This window comes from Equus przewalskii, chromosome 4 (genome assembly GCF_037783145.1).
Source record: "Equus przewalskii isolate Varuska chromosome 4, EquPr2, whole genome shotgun sequence".
Classification (NCBI taxonomy): domain Eukaryota; kingdom Metazoa; phylum Chordata; class Mammalia; order Perissodactyla; family Equidae; genus Equus; species Equus przewalskii.
This window is the reverse complement of record NC_091834.1, coordinates 15,419,386-15,429,355: the sequence shown is the minus strand read 5'-3', so window position 1 is coordinate 15,429,355 and position 9,970 is coordinate 15,419,386. Positions and strand designations below refer to the sequence as shown.

The 9,970-nt window shown below is 45.8% G+C and overlaps 1 long non-coding RNA gene across 1 annotated transcript; it reads right to left on the bottom strand.

Moving 5' to 3' along the window:
• Window positions 1-7,733: 7,733 nt before the first annotated feature.
• LOC139082766 (uncharacterized) lies at window positions 7,734-8,119 on the bottom strand. The gene is made up of 2 exons (XR_011538979.1): window positions 7,981-8,119; window positions 7,734-7,947 (listed from the first exon to the last, which is right to left on the bottom strand). It is a non-coding gene; the product is annotated as an uncharacterized lncRNA (long non-coding RNA).
• Between the last annotated feature and the right edge of the window lie 1,851 nt (window positions 8,120-9,970).

Below are 9,970 nucleotides of genomic sequence, written 5' to 3'. Positions count from 1 at the left end.
AGCTGGAATTTGAACTCGGATCAGCCTGACTGCCAGCTGCAGGCTCTGTCAGTGCAAAGGACACGATGATATGCAACGGGGGTCTGCCACCACCCGTGGATGTGCCACACATTGTTCTGGTTTGCTTGAAGCTTCATTTAGAGAATGTGATTAACACAGGTCTGGAAGTAACTATAAAGTTCTCATTCTAATGTCTCACACTTAGAGCCAAGTGGCCTCATAAGCTCAGATGATTTTGTGCCCATTGATCTTGTGGGTTGCAGGAGTCCTCTAATATGTACAAACGAGACACGCCTAGCTCCTGGTGGACAGAAGCCGTGGCTCCCTTTGAGAATGAAGCCTGGAAGCAGGGCATGTCAGCGGAAAGTGCCGTCAGCTGCCGCTCCCTGCACACAGGCTTGCTAGTCTCCAGCAGCCTCGCATTTCCCAGCACCGCCAGGGGGAATCGCCCGCAGCCCTGTGACTCTACAGGCTCCCGCCCTCAGTGGGTGGCTGTGGTGCCTGGGGACCCTGGATGAGGAACTCTACCCCATGGCGGTCTTGGTGAAAGTTAGCAGCATAATCAGATGTGACAGTTGTTATCCTGCCAAAAGGCTTGTTCCTTGTCTCCTGCACGTACCACCAGGCGAGCTTCCTTTTTCTCCTATCTGTCAGTGGCATCAATGCCTCAATTCGCATTCCACTTTTTCTCCCTCTGCCCACTTCCTTCCTGTCTTCTTCCTCAGCTGTGAGCACAGCCACCAGACTTCCCAAATTTTTCAGAGAGTCCAGTTTCAAATACACGTCCTAGAGTATATTCACACTATATTCATACTTCCCAGGGCACACGTTCTGATCTTCCGTTCTGACAACTCCTCCTCAGAACTCCTCAGATCCTGCCCCCTCCCACTCCCTACCTAGGCCATGATGGTCACCTCTCACCAGTCTCCCATTTTAACCCATTTTGCACACCATGACCAGATTAATGTCCCCAAAATGTGTCCCGTTTAGTGTGGCAAACCCTGCTCACAGGCTGACTCTGAACACCTCAAAGCTTCTTCCGTTACTGGTCCTCTGCCACCAAATTCGGCTTTTCTTCACCATCGGGTGTGACTTCCTTTCCATCTCTGGTTCTTTGTTGTATTGAAAGTCTGCCACGCGCCATGGCAGCAGGTTTATTGGAGACGTAAAGACCGCTGCTCTCAGGCTGCCACAGTCAAGCAGCTCATAACTAAGTGGAGGGGTGAGAGATGGGCGCCCAGAAGCTTCCAAATCTGAGGCTGCAGGTGACAGGGCGCCCAGGGGCGGGCAGTTCCTTCCCACTGTCCACAGATTGTTTTTTCAAGTAACACCTATCCTATTAAGGTTTTTTAAAAGTGTTCAAAAGAAAAAAGGTGTTTTGAAGTGTTTAAAGTGTCCAAATATAAAAACACCTCAGCGTTCAGAGGAGAGCTCTGCTGAGGGGCTGGAATGTTCCTGGAGAGTTTCACCAAGTGAGAGAGAGGCCCTTGGAGCAGGGGGAACTGGGTCCGGGGAAGGGGGACCAAGGGACGGGGAGCAGGCAGGCAGGCACTCCAGGATTGGGTGAGTGCAGAGGCATGCTAAGGGGCTGCAGGAGATGCCCTATGCAGAGCGGTGGGGAGTGAAGACTGCCTGGAAGGGAGTAACAAGCTAAGAGATTGAATTTTGTAAATTTTGTTCCTCAACCTTCTGCCTCCACAGTGTTTCCACGTGCACACGGTGACCCTTCCTTAACGGGGAAGACGTGGTCTGAGAGTCTCAGGCGAGCCTCCTGACTGCATGGAGGACGAGGTGAAGGGGAGGAGCGTTTAGGACAGACAACCGGAGAATGAAGATACCGGCTCTTGATTAGACATGGGCACGTCTGTATAGACACTGGATACTCTCCAGAGTATCCTACTCCAGAGAAACACGGCAGCCTGCGCCAGCACGCCAAGGAGAAGGGGCCCCGCGGAAGAACCTCTTGAAGGAAACAGCATTAGAACAATTTTCTCAAACCAGGGAATGCTACAGCCCGAGGGGCCACCGCTTTGAGAGGACTCTGGGCCCTGAGCCTTGGCCCAGTGGGAGGTTACCAGAGTAATGGCCGCCCCGGTCTAAAATGCTTGCTGCCAGAGGGCAGAAGGAGTCATCTAAAACTCACAAGTTGTTCTTGGGATAAACCCCAGTCAGTTCCTGTCTTCTGACAGACACCTTCATCCTTCCTTTGGCATGAAGGTGTTTCCTGTTTCTCCAGCCTAGCCCGAAATGGGCACTCAACATTGACCCACCTTTCTACAAGGTCATTGATCTATCCTCTACATGGTGATTGATCTATCCTTCTGCAAGGTCACTGATCTGTCCTTCTACAAGGTCACTGATCCACAATAGGTGGAAAATCTGGACGTTAGCTGAGCTTCAGGACTGGGTTTCCCTCGTGGCCTGTGTGCTTCCACCGCCAGCGACACTGCTGCACCCGGCTAGTGTGTGATATCAGGGGCCCAAGTGGAGAACCTCACAGCCCAAAACACTGTCTCAAGTGTTTCGTCAGTGGGAAGTATTATGTGCCAGAGCACTGTGCCCATCGGGAGCAGGAACTTGGATGGTGTCCTGCCGCCCAGCTCAGTGGCAGGACAAAGGAGTCCTCCCTGAGTCTCCCTCTCCTCTTCCTATCACAGCGCCTCGGCCTTTCCCCAGAACGGTATTCCTCTCTTGCTGTACACCTTCCTCACCATACACCCTCCCTCCCTCGCTCCCTTCCTGCCATGGAAAAAGCGTGAGGTCCACCAAAAGCCCAGCCCTCCAGTAGGTACCAGTGATATAAAGATAAAAGTCAAATTCCAGGGGCTGGCCTGGTGGCACAGTGGTTAAGTTCGCATGCTCCGCTTCAGCAGCCCAGGGTTCGCAGGCTCGGATCCCGAGCCAGACCTACACACCACTCATCCAGCCATGCTGTGGTGGCGTCCCACATACAAAATAGAGGAAGACTGGCACAGATGTTAGCTCAGGGACAAGCTTCCTCAAGCAAAAAGAGGAAGATTGGCAACAGATGTTAGCTCAGGGCCAATCGTCACACACACACACAAAAATCAAATTCCTCCTATCACTTGCCTCATGCAAACAAGTAACTGTACAACAAAGTGTAGATGCTTCAATAGCACAGATTGTAACACATGCTACAGAAACACAGAGGCGGGAGAAGTTCATTTTGCCTCCATCAAGAAAGTTCAGACAGGCTTTGCCTATACGTGAAGACTTCTCCGCTGAGAGTCAAGACTGCTTAATAACTCCAGTTAAAAAGCTTAGAGGAGGAAAGAAAAACATTTGTCCTATATGGAAAGGGAGAAACTAGGTTGTCAAATACCCAGTGTACTTTACACAGAGAAACAATGACTGAAAACAGGCCGTGCCAGAGGAAGTAGGTGCTATAATTACACCCCTTCTACAGATGAGGAAACGGAGCACGACATAAATCACTGTCCCAAGGTCCCAGCAGTCGTGGTGGAAGTGGACTCAAGGCCAGCCTCACTGAGCTCTGTCAGAGTGGAGAATGGCTCGAAGGCAGCGAGACAGCACCAAGGGCCCTGAAGGCCCTTGAAACGACCGTGCCCCTGAAGCCAGGCCCCAGAGCATGTGATGGGGCAGGGGCTCTCAAACGCCTGTCTCATCCTCCTGCAGACTCAGCCAGTGCTGGGGGTGACAGCTGTCATCAGGGTCAGAGGGCCGACCTTAGGATGAACGATAAAAAGATGACTCAACCTGAAAATTTCATGTCATCGCTAGAAGTTTTGAGAAATCCAAAATAAATGTCCACAATGTTTGGGATGTCCAGTGATTACCATTTGCCCAAGTATTTCCTGAAAAATACTGAAACTCAGGAAATTGAATGTGTAGCTGAACAATAGTCACGTTTTTCATGGTAAATTGCAAGTTGTAGGATTTCAGGCAGATTGGAAAATTACAGTCACAGCTTCCTGTTCCCACTGTAACGCATACCTGCCGATGGCCTGGTCGCTGGGGTCTGAGCTGGTCAGTCTTGCTCCAGGATGGAGGCTCCCAGCTGCAGGCCATGACCTGCGTTATGAGATAAACTACTGGGTTACCACCCACCTTTTTTTTAAGAAATAGAATAGGAAATATCACAGTGCAGTGCATTTGGTAAGAGCATTGCTCCACGATATATTTCAGATATATGAAATATATATATATATACCATGCCGCAACGTAAAATACATTTCTTTCTAGGGATTACAATTGAAAAACAATCACCTAGTTCACGAGCACCGTTCTGCTCCCTCATGTGTTTACCAAGAATCAATTCTTTCTTCCCAGATCTGTTTATGTAAATCTTAACTATTTAAAGTATGTAATTTAGTTAACAACTATGTAAATCTATTATGAAATAAGTGTGAAAAAAGAGTTATTTCTATCAAAAGTAGGTTTGGAAAGAGTAGACAAACACAAATTCCTTTTGAAGAAATGAGCTCCTGTGGCAGACAGAAAAGATCTGGGGGAAGGTGCTAGAAGTTTACGAGGATTCTGCATCATGAAAGATACCCTAAACACCAAAGAAACATGGCCTTACATGAAAACAGTAGCCAAATCTGAGTCTTTTAAAAGTCACGAGGCCGACCCCGAGGCCGAGTGGTTAAGTTCTGGCGCTCTGCTTCAGCGCCCCAGGGTTTTGCCAGTTCGAATCCTGGGTGTAAACATGGCACCGCTCGTCAGGCCATGCTGAGGTGGCGTCCCACATGCCACAACTAAAAATACACAACTCTGTACTGGGGGACTTTGGGAGAAAAAGGAAAAATAAAATCTTTAAATAAATAAATAAATAAATAAAAGTCGAAATAATATGTTAAGATATAAAAGTGTCAGGGTTTTTTAACCAGTACTTTTCAATTCACCACCTTGGAGCCTAACAGTCCGGAGAGACGTCTGCTGTGTAAATGAGCCAACAGCTGCCCCTGCCGCTGGCCCTGCAGACAGACTGTCTCACTGAAAGGGTGACCAGCATGAACAGGGGGGTAAGTGAATAACATTATAATATGTGCTATTTGAAGTCTATAATCAGGAATGACTTCTAGCTTTATTTTGGAAAACTGCCTAATAATTACTGAAAGTAATAATGACAGGAAAAATCTAATTTTTTTGAGCAATATCTTTCTTTATTTTAAACATTTTGAAGTGGACCAAATACTTCTGATTCATTTGAGAATGTATGTTTTTGTAATTTTTAATATGTAATACAGGTAAAAAGGGTATGCATTGAAAATGAGTCCTCTCCCGCCTCCCCTGAGCATCCTGGGAAACATTTCTCTGTTTCCTCCCAAGGGTATTCTAGGCACGTACAGGCACACAAATACAATTCTCCTTTTTACAAAAATCGTAGCATATGGGATATTCTGTTCTATTGCTCTTTGATTCTTTTCATCTAAAAGTCTATCAGAGACTATTTTGGCGATGTGCCACCTTGTTCTTTTAACAGCTACATCCTTTCTCATTGTATCAGTGATTTTCAGCCACGAGGCACTTTGGAAATTTGTGTGCCTCTGAGAGGGGGCGGGGGTGATACTGGACATCTTGTAAAGCATGAGACTGCCTCACTGACTTTCAAACATCCGGCCAGACGTTCATGTACAGGAAAAACTCATTTCTAACTATCTAAGTCTAGAACTCCATTTTACATATAAACACAAAGGGTTTGGTTTGGTTGTTGAAAATTTTAACATCTCTGGCATTTCCCAGGCCTGCCACTGCCACGTCAGCGGACGGAAGCATGAACTTTGTCGCTTGGAACTTTGTTGAGAGTTGTTCACTGTTTCTGAAAGTCCTATATCACCCATGATATTGAAGACACCTAAAGTGCACTCGTGTTTTTGTGTGCAGTTAATGGAGTGCACCCTGACCCTCTTATGGTACCCCCATGAGTGGTCAGACGGACCCCAGCATTTAGAGTGGAAACGTTATTTCATTATAAGTCATTGCTCTTTCCTTTCTCCTCATTGTGCACTAGGACTCAACCAATTATTATTATTTCTTTTTTTTTTGAGGAAGATTAGCCCTGAGCTAACTACTGCCAATCCTCCTCTTTTTGCTGAGGAAGACTGGCCCTGAGCTAACATCCACGTCCATCTTCCTCTACTTTATACGTGGGATGCCCACCACAGCATGGCTTTTGTCAAGCAGTGCCATGTCCGCATCTGGGATCTGATCTGGTGAACCCCGGGCCACCGAGAAGTGGAACATGCAAACTTAACTGCTGCGCCACTGGGGTGGCCCCTCGACCAATTTTTTAAAATCATGTAAGAAAGTTCTATCTATAATATGAGTTCAGGATAGTTAATGGATATTGTTATAAAGGGGGATTGGATATGAAAGGGTACTATAAATTAGTGAGTTCCTGTAATCCACTTAACTAGTGCCCTATGATGGATATGTACACTATTTCCAGTTTTTCAATGCTATTTATTTGCTTTCGTTCCCGAACATTGCATTCATACAAAGCCATCAATTCAGACAAAGCAAGGAAAACTTAAACATGGACCAGAAATAGGTAACATTTCAGAATTCAAAGTTATAAAGATAACCAATCTCATATCCTCATGCATTTAAAAAGCAATCTGCCATTCAAGCAAATGTACTTAACTTTCACCACCAACATTGCGCCGCCAGTCCAGGCTGCATCCTGCACACCTGGATGACACGGCAACCTCCAGAGAACACGCTGCCCCACAGTCTACTCAGTACAGCTGGCAAAGTGATCCTTTTAAAATAGAAGGCAGGGCCGGCCCAGTGATGAAACAAATACTGCAACAGATGAACCAAATATTGAATAGATCACCAAATAGATGAAACAAGATTTGGTGCAAGATGGCAAAAATACAAAAGCAGATCGGTTCTTCAAGTATTTCTGTTTTACACAAACCACGCTGAACAGTGAATGAAGTAAATACAACCCGGGAAATTACCAATGAAGTATATGAGTCCGTAAAAAACAAGAATATATACACCTGGGTTGAGTGGAGAACTGAATGCATCTACCTACTTTTTCTTTTTCCCAAAACCCAGTTAAAATTGCAATAATGAAACTAGGAAGGGCTCAAAGGCTACTGGAATTGTGTCAAAGACACCAAAGTCAGTTTAGAGGGGCAGACAACCCCCCTAATTTTGGGATGACTTGAGCATCAAAAATAATGAGTGTGGGGCCAGCCAAGTGGTGCAGCAGTTAAGTTCGCAAGTTCCGCTTCTCAGCAGCCCAGGGTTCCCGGTTCAGATCCTGGGTGCAGACGTGGCACCGCCTGGCAAGCCATGCTGTGGTAGGCGTCCCACATACAAAGTAGAGGAAGATGAGCACACATGTTAGCTCAGGGCCAGGCCTCCTCAACAAAAAGAGGAGGATTGGTGGTAGTTAGCTCAGGGCTAATCTTCCTCAAAAAAAATAATGAGTGCAATTGCTGGTAACATGTTAACTAAGAGTCCATGAGTCCAGTGACAGGAGGAAGGAGGGACAGAGTGAGAGATTAGATGATTATTTTTGCAACTACAGAATAATTGATTCAGGCAAAGATCATTCATTGATGCTAAAACAGTTAGGTGAAAAGTCTGGAACTGGATCTCCACACAGACACAAAGCATCGCCCCTCAGATTGCCTGCTTGCTAGAAAGAGTATAAAATACCTTTCCAGTGGGGTTTCCTCGGGTGATGGAGTATGGCGATAGTTGCACAACTCAGTTAATTCACTAAAAATCAGTTTGTTTTCTGCTTTTCGCTGAGGAAGATTAGCCCTGAGCGAACATCTGTGCCGATCTTCCTTCACTTTATATGTAGGCCACCACCACAGCATGGCTGACGAGTGGTGTAGGTCCATGCCAGGGATCTGAACCTGCGAACCCAGGCCGCCAAAGCAGTGTGTGCCAAAGTTAACCACTAAACCACGGGGCCGGACCCCAAATCACTGTATTCTTCTTGCAATTATTGTACACCCATAATGATTGTACCCACAAATTATTGTACACCCATAAAAAGGATGAATTTTATGATGTATAAATTATAATCTCATTAGCAGTTTTTTTAAGTTAATAAATAGAAATTACATTATGTTAAAAAAAAAAAGTGGAAGGACTGTTCTAGATTGAGAAGACTAAAGACATGTAACAAACACAACACATGAACCTAGGTTGGATTCTGGGGGTGGGGGACACGGGGAGAAGAAGGTGTTACAGAAGACATTCTAATTGTATATAAATTATACCTTAATAAAGCTAATTTTAAAAACGTCTAGCATCAATGGGAGAAATCTGAATACGGACCAGATACTGTAGATTTTATGGATTTTGCTTCTTTCCTGAGGCATGATAAAGGCACTGGGTGAGTCCTGCCTTCGAGGATGGACACCTGGCTGACTTCCCTGGAAGTGGCTCTTAGGCTCTGATGGACACTGAGGCCACACTGTTAAGGCAGATTCTATTCATCTTGACTTCTGGGGGCCCTCATCACATAACGGAAATGTACCCTTTCTCTGCAGAACTGGATTTGAGCTTGCCTCTCTTTTTCAAAACTAAACACACATTTTTAAGGACACATCTAAGTGCCAGAGAGTGATGAACACAAAAACCAGAATCACAGTTCTCTCTGGGAACGCAGAAAGAGTATCCAACCAGGGACTCCCAAGAGGACTTCTGGGTTGCTGGAAATGATATGCTGGTGTTTTTATTTCTGGTCTTTAAACCGTACAATGTTTTACGTACTCATGGTCACCAATGTTTAATGACACCCAATGATCCCCACTCCCTAGTACACACACCTTTGTGTAATCACCTCCCCTTGAGTATTGGCTGCACCCAGTGACTTGCTTCTACCAGAACACAGCAAAAGTGATGGGATGTTATTTCCATGACTAGGCTGTAAGACTGTGACTTCCATCTTGCTGGACTCTGTCTCAAGAAGCAAGCTACCAACTTGGCCAGCCTTCAAAGCGAGAACAGAACCCTGCCGTCCCCCGTGTGAGCGTGCAAGGAAGCAGATCCTTCCCCCTGGAGCCTGAGCTGACTACAGCCCTGGCTTGCACCTTGCCTGCAGAAGACCCAACAGAGCCATGCTCAACCTCCTGACCCACAGGAACCGATACGTTGTTTAAAGTCATTAAGTTTTGGGATAATTTAAGACACAGCAAAAGATACCCAATACAATATGCTTCTGTACATACAATTCTCACAAACACACAAAATCCTTAAGTTCATAATTCTGGAACAATGTAAGAACAGGATCTATATTCATTTCACTCAATTCATTCGTTATTTGTGAGCCTCCTCTGGGCCAAGCACTACCTTAGGCACTAGGATTCACTGAACAAGCTGGACAAAGCCACAGGGGTTCACGCTTAAAAACCGTTAACACAAACTGCCTGCAAGGTACTCACAAGTGCTTCATCTGTTTAATTCTTACAATCCCATGAAGCCAAGTACTCACTAAGAGATTATATTGTACACTTGTTTCTGAAAGCATGGGGTGAACAAACCCAGGCCCACCCCCGGCCCGGGTCTTAGCTTAAGAATTCTTGTGTACAGGTATCCACGAGAGCCTAGCAACAGAACACTGGGCCTTTGCATACAGGTCCCTCTGCTTGAATCTTTTCCTCTTCACCTGGCTAACTCTTCAGGAAAGCTATTTGGGATATTTCTCACTAGATCATCTTACTTCATAAGTTAGCACCATATGTAACAAGAATTACTATCAACTACTGGCATCTGGAGCCTCTTCCCTTGGAAAGGTCTCTAAGGAAGGACTTTGGTTACCCATCTTTTCCAATACCCAGCACAATGCATTGGCATCTCTCTCTGACAGATACTTTGTGGATGAGTAAGAAACTCATCCACAGGTAGATATGGTTAGACTAGGTATGGTTAATGAGGGCCGGTTTATTAACTAAGGGAGCAAGACTGGACTGAGGAGACCATGTCTATCTCCACCTGGGGACCTTGTCATCCA